Here is a 15,822-nt window from a genome sequence, read left to right on the forward strand (position 1 = left end):
TTCCACAGAAAGAGCCATGCAAAGCCTCAAGGGCAGGCCAGAGCAATGACTTTGGGCCCATGTTCAGGTCAGCTACAGAGACCCGTTCCCAGGACACAGCATAAGGGGAGTCTTTGGATGTCCATCTTTATCAGGATTGAAATTCAAATCTGAGATTTAGCTGGAATTCACTAGCGTGGTTGTGAAAATTATAAAATACATACTGGGCACAGTGGTGCATACCAGTAATCCCAGCTACTCAGGAGGCTGAGGGAGGAGGCTTGCAAGGCCAGTCTGGATAACATAGCAAGACGCTGCCTCAAAATAAAATAGAAATGACTGGGGATGTAGCTCAGGGTAGAATCCATCTGCAAAGTACTGGATTCAATGCCATGTACCACTAAAAAATTTAAAAATTAAAACAATTATATGTATACACACACACACACACACATACATAGATATACATATGTGAAATGTGTCTATAAAAGTTGGAAGAGCCAGTGCCCCAAGGCCCCTCGAGTGCTTCCCTAAGGCATTTCTGCCCTGGGTGTCACTGCAGTGCTGCCAACTGGTTCCTTCTAATTCAAAGGGGTGCCCCTCTTCCCTGTGTGTCTCCCTAGTCCCAGATAGAGTGCACCTGGAACAGGGAAGGAAGAGGTCTTCCTGGAGGTAGTGCAGATACATCAGTATTAAATGTTAGGGTCCCTGGCCCCCTGCACTGGTGTACCTCAGGGGGCTGCTTTGGGGACCTGCAGTCTCCATGGTGCCATTTGCTTTTGTTATGGTTGGGGATGTGATTCTGCGCAGCTCAGAGAGTGGGGACTAGAGTTGTACTCACCTAACATCGCCTTTCCAGAAAGGATGGAAACCCCACAGGATGAGAGTCCCAGGACAGGGAACACCACCAAGGGATATGCAGGTAACTAGGCACTCAAATAACTCTGCCTGAAGGTAACTGTCAAGTACCTAGGAGTGAATGTGAGGGGGCTGGATAAGAGGGAGGATCAAAAGCTCCCCTGCTTATTTAAGGTTTCCCTTATTCCCTTAAATGTCAGCCTCAAACTCACCACTAATTAACCCACCACAGACTGCCAATGGGATCCACGACAACTGTAAGACAGAGATGTGAAGCCCTAATTGACTTCCCTCTGTGCATCCCCCGTAGCCATTGGGACACCTTTAAGTCCTAAGCGTGCCGTGGGAGCCCCCACAGTGAGATCCAGCATCCTCCACAGCTTCAGTTCCTGCTCCTCTGCCCCTTCCTATGCCACACAGTCACTTGGGCCTCCTATAGTACCACAGTTCTCACCTCTGTGCTCTACTGTCCTTCCTCCAGCCAAGAGTCCTGCTCCTTCCTATCCGCCTCCCTATTCTGGGAGGATTTTCCTAGGGGCCCCCTCCATTTACACAGCCCTCTGGGTACCCACAGCAACCAGGCTCCTGAGTCGCTGCCTTCCCCTTTAACTACCTGTGCTACCTGAAAGTTCCATGGGCTCTTTCTGCACAGTGGAGGGCAACACTCATATTGTGTACATGGTGACATCAGCCTTGCTCCTGTCCGTGTCTGATCAGCACTTACTGATTCCTCATCTAGAGACAGTATATTGGACACAGGCCTGGCACTAGCTATCTGAAGGCCAAATCTGCAGCATGACCTATTTGTTTAATTGGCACATTTATTTCTCGTGGTGTTCAATTAAAAAAAAAAAAAAGAATTTCCAACAGTTAACAATCAGGGTAATTCCCCTAAATGGCTAGATTCCTGGTCCCTAAATAAATGCACACTGCTTTACCACAAGCATAATCGGGGGTAAAATGTCAGTACCATTCTTATCTGGAGCATGTACACGGTCCTAGCACTCCTTCTTCTCCCCCAATTGAGGCAAGTCTCCACTGCCGTTGACCATTAGATTTCCACAATTGCTTTCTTAAGACAAAAAAACAAAAATCTGCTTAAGCTGTGTACCACCCAAAGTAGGTAAAAAGGGAGGAGAGGAGGATGTCTATTTCAGGAAACCTGGGAAAAGGAGTATCTGAGTTCAGATCTGAAAACCAGTCCTAGATGTCCAGCTGGGTTGAAAGCTTTTTTCTTAGAGTAGCCATGATAAAAACAGACCCAGTTTGCCTCATCACTTCAGTTGCCTGCTGAGGCCTTATTTGAGGGCACTGAGCTGTGACCACTAGTGACTGTATTGGAGGTCACCATTTCTGGTCAGGCCTAAGGAAGGGATATGGGTGATAGCAACCAACCCAGTCAAGCCCTCTCATTTTCGAAATATATAAGACACTTGTCCCTGGAGAGAGCCAAGCAAGACCTGGCTGCCTCTGCAACAATCGCTGACTTGGAGAAATAGAGACCAGAGCAACTGTGTGGCTCCAGAGGAGACAGTGAGGCCTCCTAAGGTCTTGTGTTGCACACTAGGCCTTCAGCAATGTGGGCACATCTGTCCCTTCCCCAGGCAGTCCTAAGCACATCAAGAAACCATGCTGTGATTATTGACTTACTGGACTTCCATCCATGGCCAGGGGGTGAAGGCTCCTGGGTTCCACAGTTATTGAGAGCCCCTCCTGTTAGGAGCCATTTAGGTACTGAGGATACACCTCAGAGAACAACAAGGTTCAGGCTACTGTGGATCAGATCCATTAGCAGGAAAGGCACAAAATCAACAAGTGTACAGTCAGGTTTCCTAGAGAATCAGCAAAGAAATGATAGAAAGAGCAGCCCAGGGTAGCAGGGGTGGAGAGTAGAGGGAAGGGCTTTCTGAGAAAGTAATATTAACAAGGGATGACTGGGAAATCAGAGCTCACTGAGACAAACCACAAATGCAAAGGTCCTAAAGGGAACAGAGTTGGTACATTCAAGATGTACCAAACTTTTCCACTCCTTACTACTCCCCTTCCTGCCCACTAACCCTTGCACCCTCCTTTGCTCATTCCCTTCCAGACGCCCTCCACCCTTCACATTCCAATCACTCTTTGATTCACAGCTCCCCTCCAACATTCCACCATAACTTCCTACTTCCCATCCCACTTCCCCCCCACCATTCTTCCTTCATTCACCCTTCCCTTCCCTCCTCCATTCCACGCTCACTTCACACTTCCCTTTACACCAGACCTCCACACTTCACCCTTCCACACTTCCCAAGGCACATCCCCTCCACCATTCCACAAACCCTCACCCTTCACATCCCCTCTCCCCTCCACCCATCTCCCCTCCCTCACCCTTCCCATTCCTCCTCCCCTCCACTCTTCCATCCTCCCTCAACCTGCCCTTCTCTCCTCCCCTCAACCATTCCCCCCTCCCTCAACCTTCCATTACCTCCTCTCTTTCACCCTTCCAACTTCCAACCCTTCCTTTCCCTTCTCCCCCTCACTCTTCCCCCCTCCCTCACCCTTTCCTGCCCTCCTCCCCTCCACCTTTCCACCCTGCACGCACCCTTCCCAAGGCACGGCCCCTCCACCATTCCACGCTCCCTCACCAATCACATCACGCATCCCCTCCACCCTTCGATCCTCCCTCACCATTCCCATTCCGCCTCACCTCCACCCTTCCACCTCCCTCATTTTTCCCATCCATCCTCCACTCCACCCTTCTCCCCTCCCTCACTCTTCCCATTGCTCCTCCCCTCCACCCTTCCATCCTCCCTCACCCTTCCCTTCCTCCTCCCCTCCATCCTTCCACCCTGCCTCACCCTTCCCATCAAGAATCCCCTCCACCATTCCATCCTCCCTAACCCTTCCTTTCTCTCCTCCCCTCCAACTTTCCACCCACCACTCACCCTTCCCAAGGCGGATCCCCTCCACCATTCCACCCTCCCTCACCCTTCCCATCATGCATCCCCTCAAACCTTCCATCCTCCCTCTCCCTTCCCTTCCCTCCTCCCATCAACCCTTCAAACCTCCCTCACACTTCCCTTCCCCCCTCCCCTCCACCCTTCCATCCTTGCTCACCCTTCCCTTCCCTCCTCCCCTGCATCCTTCCAACCTCCCTGACCCTTCCCATCCATGCATCCCCTCCACCCTTTCACCCTCCCTCACCCTTCCCTTCCCTCCGCCCTCCATCCTTCCACCCTCCCTCACCCTGCCCATCATGCATCCCCTCCACCATTCCACCCTCCCTCACCCTTCCCAACATGCATCCCCTCCACCCTTCCATCCTCCATCACCCTTCCCTTCCCTCCTCCCCTCTACCCATCACCCTCCCTCACCCTAACCATCCCCCCATCCACCCTTCTCCCCTCGCTCACCCTTCCCATTACTGCGCCACTCCATTTTTCCACCCTCCCTCATCCTTCCCTTCCCTCCTTCCCTCCTCCCCTCCACCCTTCCACCCTCCCTCACCCTTCCCATCATGCATCCCCTCCACCCTTCCATCCTCCCTCACCCTTCCCTTCCCTCCTCCCCTCCATCCTTCCACCCTCCCTCACACTGCATATCATGCATCCCCTCCACCCTTCCATCATCCCTCACCCTTCCCAACATGCATCCCCTCCACCCTTCCATCCTCCCTCACCCTTCACAACATGCATCCCCTCCACCCTTCCACCCTCCCTCACCCTTCCCAACATGCATCCCCTCCACCCTCCATCCCCCCTCCCCCTCCCTTCCCTCCTCCCCTCCATCCTTCCACCCTCCCTCACCCTGCCCATCATGCATCCCCTCCACCCTTCCATCCTCCCTCACCCTTCCCAACATGCATCCCCTCCAACCTTTCACCCTCCCTCACCCTTCCCTTCCCTCCTCCCCTCTACCCATCACCCTCCCTCACCCTAACCATCCCCCCCATCCACCCTTCTCCCCTCGCTCACCCTTCCCATTACTCCGCCGCTCCATTTTTCCACCCTCCCTCATCCTTCCCTTCCCTCCTTCCCTCCTCCCCCTCCACCCTTCCACCCTCCCTCACCCTTCCCATCATGCATCCCTCCACCCTTCCATCCTCCCTCACCCTTCCCTTCCCTCCTCCCCTCCATCCTTCCACCCTCCCTCACACTGCATATCATGCATCCCCTCCACCCTTCCATCATCCCTCACCCTTCCCAACATGCATCCCCTCCACCCTTCCATCCTCCCTCACCCTTCACAACATGCATCCCTCCACCCTTCCACCCTCCTCACCCTTCCCAACATGCATCCCCTCACCCTTCCATCCACCCTCCCCTTCCCTTCCCTCCTCCCCTCCATCCTTCCACCCTCCCTCACCCTGCCCATCATGCATCCCCTCCACCCTTCCATCCTCCCTCACCCTTCCGAACATGCATTCCCCTCCACCCTTTCACCCTCCCTCACCCTTCCCTTCCCTCCGCCCCTCCATCCTTCCACCCTCCCTCACCCTGCCCATCATGCATCCCCTCCACCATTCCACCCTCCCTCACCCTTCCCAACATGCATCCCCTCCACCCTTCCATCCTCCCTCACCCTTCCCAACATGCATCCCCTCCACCCTTACATCCTCCATCACCCTTCCCTTCCCTCCTCCCCTCTACCCATCACCCTCCCTCACCCTAACCATCCCCCCCATCCACCCTTCTCCCCTCGCTCACCCTTCCCATTACTCCGCGCTCCATTTTTCCACCCTCCCTCATCCTTCCCTTCCTCCTTCCCTCCTCCCCTCCACCCTTCCACACTCCCTCACCCTTCCCATCATGCATCCCCTCCACCCTTCCATCCTCCCTCACCCTTCCCTGCCCTCCTCCCCTCCATCCTTCCACCCTCCCTCACCCTGCATATCATGCATCCCCTCCACCCTTCCATCATCCCTCACCCTTCCCAACATGCATCCCCTCCACCCTTCCATCCTCCCTCACCCTTCACAACATGCATCCCCTCCACCCTTCCATCCTCCCTCACCCTTCACAACATGCATCCCCTCCACCCTTCCATCCTCCTTCACCCTTCCCAACATGCATCCCCTCCACCCTTCCACCCTCCCTCACCCTTCCCAACATGCATCCCCTCCGACCTTCCATTCCCCTCACCCTTCCCAACATGCATCCCTCCACCCTTCCACCCTCTCTCACCCTTCCCAACATGCATCCCCTCCACCCTTCCAACCTCCCTCACACTTCCCAACATGCATCCCCTCCACCCTTCCATCCTCCCTCACCCTTCCCTTCCCTCCTCCCCTCCATCCTTCCACCCTCCCTCACCCTGCCCATCATGCATCCCCTCCACCCTTCCATCCTCCCTCACCCTTCCCAACATGCATCCCCTCCACCCTTCCATTCCCCCTCACCCTTCCCAACATGCATCCCCTCCACCCTTCCACCCTCTCTCACCCTTCCCAACATGCATCCCCTCCACCCTTCCACCCTCCCTCACCCTTCCCAACATGCATCCCCTCCACCCTTCCATCCTCCCTCACCCTTCCCAACATGCATCCCCTCCACCCTTCCATCCTCCCTCACCCTTCCCAACATGCATCCCCTCCACCCTTCCATCCTCCCTCACCCTTCGCAACATGCATCCCCTCCACCCTTCCACCCTCCCTCACCATTCCCAACATGCATCCCCTCCACCATTCCACCCTCCTCCTCACCCTTCCCAACATGCATCCCCTCCACCCTTCCATCCTCCCTCACCCTTCCCAACATGCATTCCCTCCACCCTTCCATCCTCCCTCACCCTTCCCAACATGCATCCCCTCCACCCATCCATCCTCCCTCACCCTTCCCAACATGCATCCCCTCCACCCTTCCACCCACCCTCACCCTTCCCAACATGCATCCCCTCCACCCTTACACCCTCCCTCACCCTTCCCAACATGTATCCCCTCCACCCTTCCAACCTCCCTCACCCTTCCCTTCCCTCCTCCCCTCCATCCTTCCACCCTCCCTCACCCTGCCCATAATGCATGCCCTCCACCCTTCCACCCTCCCTCACCCTTCCCAACATGCATCCCCTCCACCCTTCCATCCACCCTCACCCTTCCCTTCCCTCCTCCCCTCCATCCTTCCACCCTCCCTCACCATGCCCATCATGCATGCCCTCCACCATTACATCCTCCCTCACCCTTCCCAACATGCATCCCCCTCCACCCTTCCATTATCCCTCACCCTTCCCTTCCCTCCTCCCTTCCATCCTTCCACCCTCCCTCACCCTGCCCATCATGCATGCCCTCCACCCTTCCACCCTCCCTCACCATTCCCAACATACATCCTCTTCACCCTTCCATCACCCTCACCCTTCCTTCCCTCCTCCCCTCCATCCTTCCACCCTCCCTCACCCTGCCCATCATGCATCCCTCCTCACCTTCCATCCGCCCTCACCCTTCCCAACATGCATCCCCTCCACCCTTCATTTCTCCCTCACACTTCCCAACATGCATCCCCTCCACCCTTCCCTCCTCCCTCACCCTTCCCAACATGCATCCATTCCACCCTTCCACCCTCCCTCACCCTTCCCAACATGCATCCCCTCCACCCTTCAACCCTCCCTGACCCTTCCCAACATGCATCCCCTCCACCCTTCCATCCTCCCTCACCCTTCCCAACATGCATCCCCTCCACCCTTCCATCCTCCCTCACCCTTCCCAACATGCATCCCCTCCACCCTTCCACCCTCCCTCACCCTTCCCAACATGCATCCCCTCCACCCTTCCACCCACCCTCACCCTTCCCAACATGCATCCCCTCCACCCTTCCACCCTCCCTCACTCTTCCCAACATGCATCCCTCCACCCTTCCACCCACCCTCACCCTACCCAACATGCATCCCATCCACCCTTCCACCCTCCCTCACCCTTCCCAACATGCATCCCCTCCACCCTTCAATCCTCCCTCACCCTTCCCTTCCCTCCTCCCCTCCATCCTTCCACCCTCCCTCACCTGCCCATCATGCATCTCTTCCACCCTTCCATATTTCCTCACCCTTAACAACATGCATCCCCTCCACCCTTCCACCCTCCCTCACCCTTCCCAACATGCATCCCCTCCACCATTCCACCCTCCCTCACCCTTCCCAACATGCATCCCCTCCACCCTTCCATCCTCCCTCACCCTTCCCAACATGCATCCCCTCCACCCATCCATCCTCCCTCACCCTTCCCAACATGCATCCCCTCCACCCTTCCATCCACCCTCACCCTTCCCTTCCCTCCTCCCCTCCATCCTTCCACCCTCCCTCACCCTGCCCTCATGCATGCCCTCCACCATTACATCCTCCCTCACCCTTCCCAACATGCATCCCCTCCACCCTTCCATCCTCCCTCACCCTTCCCTTCCCTCCTCCCCTCCATCCTTCCACCCTCCCTCACCCTGCCCATCATGCATCCCCTCCACCCTTCCACCCTCCCTCACCCTTCCCAACATGCATCCTCTCCACCCTTCCATCCACCCTCACCCTTCCCTTCCCTGTTCCCTCCATCCTTCCACCCTCCTCTCCCTGCCCCTCATGCATCCCCTCCACCCTTCCATCCGCCCTCACCCTTCCCAACATGCATCCCCTCCACCCTTCATTTCTCCCTCACACTTCCCAAACATGCATCCCCTCCACCCATCCATCCTCTCTCACCCTTCCCAACATGCATCCCCTCCACCCTTCCACCCTCCCTCACCCTTCCCAACATGCATCCCCTCCACCCTTCCACCCTCCCTCACCCTTCCCAACATGCATCCCCTCCACCCTTCCATCCTCCCTCACCATTCCCAACATGCATCCCCTCCACCCTTCCATCCTCCCTCAGCCTTCCCAACATGCATCCCTTCTACCCTTCCACCCTCTCTCCCCCTTCCCAACATGCATCCCCTCCACCCTTCCACCCACCCTCACCCTTCCCAACATGCATCCCCTCCACCCTTCCACCCTCCCTCACCCTTCCCAACATGCATCCCCTCCACCCTTCCACCCACCCTCACCCTTCCCAACATGCATCCCATCCACACTTCCACCCTCACTCACCCTTCCCCACATGCATCCCCCTCCACCCTTCCATCCGCCCTCACCCTTCCCATCATGCATCCCCTCCACACTTCCATCCTCCCTCACCCTTCCCTTCCCTCCTCCCCTCCATCCTTCCACCCTCCCTCACCCTGCCCATCATGCATCCCTTCCACCCTTCCATATTTCCTCACCCTTCCCAACATGCATCCCCTCCACCCTTCCACCCTCCCTCACCCTTCCCAACATGCATCCCCTCCACCCTTCCACCCTCCCTCACCCTTCCCAACATGCATCCCCTCCACCCTTCCACCCTCTCTCACCCTTCCCAACATGCATCCCCTCCACCCTTCCACCCTCCCTCACCCTTCCCAACATGCATCCCCTCCACCCTTCCATCCTCCCTCACCCTTCCCAACATGCATCCCCTCCACCCTTCCATCCTCCCTCACCCTTCCCAACATGCATCCCCTCCACCCTTCCATCCTCCCTCACCCTTCCCAACATGCATCCCCTCCACCCTTCCACCCTCCCTCACCATTCCCAACATGCATCCCCTCCACCATTCCACCCTCCCTCACCCTTCCCAACATGCATCCCCTCCACCCTTCCATCCTCCCTCACCCTTCCCAACATGCATCCCCTCCACCCTTCCATCCTCCCTCACCCTTCCCAACATGCATCCCCTCCACCCTTCCACCCACCCTCACCCTTCCCAACATGCATCCCCTCCACCCTTCCACCCTCCCTAACCCTTCCCAACATGTATCCCCTCCACCCTTCCAACCTCCCTCACCCTTCCCTTCCCTCCTCCCCTCCATCCTTCCACCCTCCCTCACCCTGCCCATCATGCATGCCCTCCACCCTTCCACCCTCCCTCACCCTTCCCAACATGCATCCCCTCCACCCTTCCATCCACCCTCCCCCTTCCCTTCCCTCCTCCCCTCCATCCTTCCACCCTCCCTCACCCTGCCCATCATGCATGCCCTCCACCATTACATCCTCCCTCACCCTTCCCAACATGCATCCCCTCCACCCTTCCATTATCCCTCACCCTTCCCTTCCCTCCTCCCCAACATCCTTCCACCCTCCCTCACCCTGCCCATCATGCATGCCCTCCACCCTTCCACCCTCCCTCACCATTCCCAACATGCATCCTCTCCACCCTTCCATCCACCATCACCCTTCCCTTCCCTCCTCCCCTCCATCCTTCCACCCTCCCTCACCCTGCCCATCATGCATCCCCTCCACCCTTCCATCCGCCCTCACCCTTCCCAACATGCATCCCCTCCACCCTTCATTTCTCCCTCACACTTCCCAACATGCATCCGCTCCACCCTTCCATCCTCCCTCACCCTTCCCAACATGCATCCCCTCCACCCATCCACCCTCCCTCACCCTTCCCAACATGCATCCCCTCCACCCTTCCACCCTCCCTCACCCTTCCCAACATGCATCCCCTCCACCCTTCCATCCTCCCTCACCCTTCCCAACATGCATCCCCTCCACCCTTCCATCCTCCCTCACCCTTCCCAACATGCATCCCCTCCACCCTTCCACCCTCCCTCACCCTTCCCAACATGCATCCCCTCCACCCTTCCACCCACCCTCACCCTTCCCAACATGCATCCCCTCCACCCTTCCAACCTCCCTCACTCTTCCCAACATGCATCCCCTCCACCCTTCCACCCACCCTCACCCTACCCAACATGCATCCCATCCACCCTTCCACCCTCCCTCACCCTTCCCAACATGCATCCCCTCCACCCTTCCATCCTCCCTCACCCTTCCCTTCCCTCCTCCCCTCCATCCTTCCACCCTCCCTCACCCTGCCCATCATGCATCTCTTCCACCCTTCCATATTTCCTCACCCTTAACAACATGCATCCCCTCCACCCTTCCACCCTCCCTCACCCTTCCCAACATGCATCCCCTCCACCATTCCACCCTCCCTCACCCTTCCCAACATGCATCCCCTCCACCCTTCCATCCTCCCTCACCCTTCCCAACATGCATCCCCTCCACCCTTCCATCCTCCCTCACCCTTCCCAACATGCATCCCCTCCACCCATCCATCCTCCCTCACCCTTCCCAACATGCATCCCCTCCACCCTTCCACCCACCCTCACCCTTCCCAACATGCATCCCCTCCACCCTTCCACCCTCCCTCACACTTCCCAACATGCATCCCCTCCACCTTTCCAACCTCCCTCACCCTTCCCTTCCCTCCTCCCCTCCATCCTTCCACCCTCCCTCACCCTGCCCATCATGCATGCCCTCCACCCTTCCACCCTCCCTCACCGTTCCCAACATGCATCCCCTCCACCCTTCCATCCACCTCACCCTTCCCTTCCCTCCTCCCCTCCATCCTTCCACCCTCCCTCACCCTGCCCATCATGCATGCCCTCCACCATTACATCCTCCCTCACCCTTCCAAACATGCATCCCCTCCACCCTTCCATCCTCCCTCACCCTTCCCTTCCCTCCTCCCCTCCATCCTTCCACCCTCCCTCACCCTGCCCATCATGCATGCCCTCCACCCTTCCACCCTCCCTCACCCTTCCCAACATGCATCCTCTCCACCCTTCCATCCACCCTCACCTTTCCCTTCCCTGTTCCCTCCATCCTTCCACCCTCCCTCACCCTGCCCATCATGCATCCCCTCCACCCTTCCATCCGCCCTCACCCTTCCCAACATGCATCCCCTCCACCCTTCATTTCTCCCTCACACTTCCCAACATGCATCCCCTCCACCAATCCATCCTCCCTCACCCTTCCCAACATGCATCCCCTCCACCCTTCCACACTCCCTCACCCTTCCCAACATGCATCCCCTCCACCCTTCCACCCTCCCTCACCCTTCCCAACATGCATCCCCTCCACCCTTCCATCCTCCCTCACCCTTCCCAACATGCATCCCCTCCACCCTTCCATCCTCCCTCAGCCTTCCCAACATGCATCCCTTCTACCCTTCCACCCTCTCTCACCCTTCCCAACATGCATCCCCTCCACCCTTCCACCCACCCTCACCCTTCCAAACATGCATCCCCTCCACCCTTCCACCCTCCCTCACCCTTCCCAACATGCATCCCCTCCACCCTTCCACCCACCCTCACCCTTCCCAACATGCATCCCATCCACACTTCCACCCTCACTCACCCTTCCCCACATGCATCCCCTCCACCCTTCCATCCGCCCTCACCCTTCCCATCATGCATCCCCTCCACACTTCCATCCTCCCTCACCCTTCCCTTCCCTCCTCCCCTCCATCCTTCCACCCTCCCTCACCCTGCCCATCATGCATCCCTTCCACCCTTCCATATTTCCTCACCCTTCCCAACATGCATCCCCTCCACCCTTCCACCCTCCCTCACCCTTCCCAACATGCATCCTCTCCACAATTCCATCCTCCTTCACCCTTCCCTTCCCTCCTCCCCAACTACCTTCCACCCTCCCTCACCCTACCCATCATGCATCCCCTCCACACTTCCATCATCCCTCACCCTTCCCAACATGCATCCCCTCCACCCTTCCATCCTCCCTCACCCTTCCCTTCCCTCCTCCCCTCCATCCTTCCACCCTCCCTCACCCTGCCCATCATGCATTCCCTCCACCCTTCCATCCTCCCTCACCCTTCCCAACATGCATCCCCTCCACCCTTCCATCCTCCCTCACCCTTCCAACATGCATCCCCTCCACCCTTCCACCCTCCCTCACCCTTCCCAACATGCATCCCCTCCACCCTTCCAACCTCCCTCACCCTTCCCTTCCCCTCCTCCCCTCCATCCTTCACCCTCCCTCACCCTGCCCATCATGCATCCCCTCCACCCTTCCACCCTCCCTCACCCTTCCCAACATGCATCCCCTCCACCCTTCCATCCACCCTCACCCTTCCCTTATCTCCTCCCCTCCATCCTTCCACCCTCCCTCACCCTGCCCATCATCCATGCCCTCCACCATTACATCCTCCCTCACCCTTCCCAACATGCATCCCCTCCACCCTTCCATCCTCCCTCACCCTTCCCTTCCCTCCACCCTCCATCCTTCCACCCTCCCTCACCCTGCCCATCATGCATGCCCTCCACCCTTCCACCCTCCCTCACCCTTCCCCAACATGCATCCTCTCCACCCTTCCATCCACCCTCACCCTTCCCTTCCCTGTTCCCTCCATCCTTCCACCCTCCCTCACACTGCCCATCATGCATCCCCTCCACCCTTCCATCCGCCCTCACCCTTCCCAACATGCATCCCCCTCCACCCTTCATTTCTCCCTCACACTTCCCAACATGCATCCCCTCCACCCTTCCATCTCCCTCACCCTTCCCAACATGCATCCCTCCACCCTTCCACCCTCCCTCACCCTTCCAACATGCATCCCCTCCACCCTTCCACCCTCCCTCACCCTTCCCAACATGCATCCCCTCCACCCTTCCATCCTCCCTCACCCTTCCCAACATGCATCCCCTCCACCCTTCCATCCTCCCTCAGCCTTCCAACATGCATCCCTTCTACCCTTCCACCCTCTCTCACCCTTCCCAACATGCATCACCTCCTCCCTTCCACCCACCCTCACCCTTCCCAACATGCATCCCCTCCACCCTTCCACCCTCCCTCACCCTTCCCAACATGCATCCCCTCCACCCTTCCACCCACCCTCACCCTTCCCAACATGCATCCCATCCACACTTCCACCCTCCCTCACCCTTCCCCACAAGCATCCCCTCCACCCTTCCATCCACCCTCACCCTTCCCATCATGCATCCCCCTCCACCCTTCCATCCTCCCTCACCCTTCCCTTCCCTCCTCCCCTCCACTTCCCCACCCTCCCTCACCCTGCCCATCATGCATCCCTTCCACCCTTCCATATTTCCTCACCCTTCCCAACAGCATCGGCTCCACCCTTCCCACCCTCCCTCACCCTTCCTAACATGCATCCTCTCCACAATTCCATCCTCCCTCACCCTTCCCTTCCCTCCTCCCCAACATGCTTCCACCTCCCTCACCCTACCCATCATGCATCCCCTCCACCCTTCCATCATCCCTCACCCTTCCCAACATGCATCCCCTCCACCCTTCCATCCTCCCTCACCCTTCCCTTCCCTGTTCCCTCCATCCTTCCACCCTCCCTCACCCTGCCCATCAATGCATTCCCTCCACCCTTCCATCCTCCCTCACCCTTCCCAACATGCATCCCCTCCACCCTTCCATCCTCCCTCACCCTTCCCAACATGCATCCCCTCCACACTTCCATCCTCCCTCACCCTTCCCAACATGCATCCACTCCACCCTTCCATCCTCCCTCACCCTTCCCAACATGCATCCCCTCCACCCTTCCATCCTCCCTCACCCTTCCCTTCCCTCGTCCCCTCCATCCTTCCACCGTCCCTCACCCTGCCCATCATGCATCCCCTCCACCCTTCCATCCTCCCTCACCCTTCCCAACATGCATCCCCTCTACCCTTCCATCCCCCTCACCCTTCCCAACATGCATCCCCTCCACCCTTCCACCCTCCCTCACCCTTACCAACATGCATCCCCTCCACCCTTCCACCCTCCCTCACCCTTCCCAACATGCATCCCCTCCACCCTTCCATCCTCCATCACCCTCCCAACATGCATCCCCTCCACCCTTCCATCCTCCCTCACACTTCCCAACATGCATCCCCTCCACCCTTCCATCCTCCTCAGCCTTCCCTTCCCTCCTCCCCTCCATCCTTCCACCCTCCCTCACCCTGCCCATCATGCATCCCCTCCACCCTTCCACCCTCCCTCCACCCTTCCATTCCCTCCTCCCCTCCATCCTTCCACCCTCCCTCACCCTGCCCATCATGGATCCCCTCCACCCTTCCACCCTCCCTCACCCTTCCCTTCCCCCCTCCCCTCCATCCTTCCTCCCTCCCTCACCCTGCCCATCATGCATCCCCTCCACCCTTCCATCCTCCCTCACCCTTCCCTTCCCTCCTCCCCTCCATCCTTCCACCCTCCCTCACCCTCCTCATCATACATCCCCTCCACCCTTCCATCCTCCCTCACCCTTCCCTTCCCTCCTCCCCTCCACCATTCCACCCTTCCTCACCCTTCCTTTCCCTCCTCCCCTCCTTCCTTCCACCCTCCCTCACCCTGCCCATCATGCATTCCCTCCACCCTTCCATCCTCCCTCACCCTTCCCAACATGCATCTCCTCCACCCTTCCATCCTCCTCACCCTTCCCAACATGCATCTCCTCCACCCTTCCATCCTCCCTCACCCTTCCCAACATGCATCCCCTCCACCAGTCCACCCTCCCTCACCCTTCCCAAGATGCATCCCCTCCACCCTTCCACCCACCCTCACCCTTCCCAACATGCATCCCCTCCACCCTTCCACCCTCCCTCACCCTTCCCAACATTCATCCCCTCCACCCTACCATCCTCCCTCACCCTTCCCAACATGCATCCCCTCCACCCATCCATCCTCCCTCACCCTTCCCAACATGCATCCCCTCCACCCTTCCATCCTCCCTCACCCTTCCCTGCCCTCCTCCCCTCCATCCTTCCAACCTCCCTCACCCTGCCCATCATGCATCCCCTCCACCCTTCCACCCTCCCTCACCCTTCCCAACATGCATCCCCTCCACCCTTCCACCCTCCCTCACCCTTCCCAACATGCATCCCCTCCACCCTTCCAACCTCCCTCACCCTTCCCTTCCCTCCTCCCCTCCATCCTTCCACCCTCCCTACCCTGCCCATCATGCATGCCCTCCACCCTTCCACCCTCCCTCACCCTTCCCAACATGCATCCCCTCCACCCTTCCATCCACCCTCACCCTTCCCTTCCCTCCTCCCCTCCATCCTTCCACCCTCCCTCACCCTGCCCATCATGCATGCCCTCCACCATTACATCCTCCCTCACCCTTCCCAACATGCATCCCCTCCACCCTTCCATCCTCCCTCACCCTTCCCTTCCCTCCTCCCCTCCATCCTTCCA

This window comes from Callospermophilus lateralis, chromosome 5 (assembly GCF_048772815.1).
Source record: "Callospermophilus lateralis isolate mCalLat2 chromosome 5, mCalLat2.hap1, whole genome shotgun sequence".
Taxonomy (NCBI): domain Eukaryota; kingdom Metazoa; phylum Chordata; class Mammalia; order Rodentia; family Sciuridae; genus Callospermophilus; species Callospermophilus lateralis.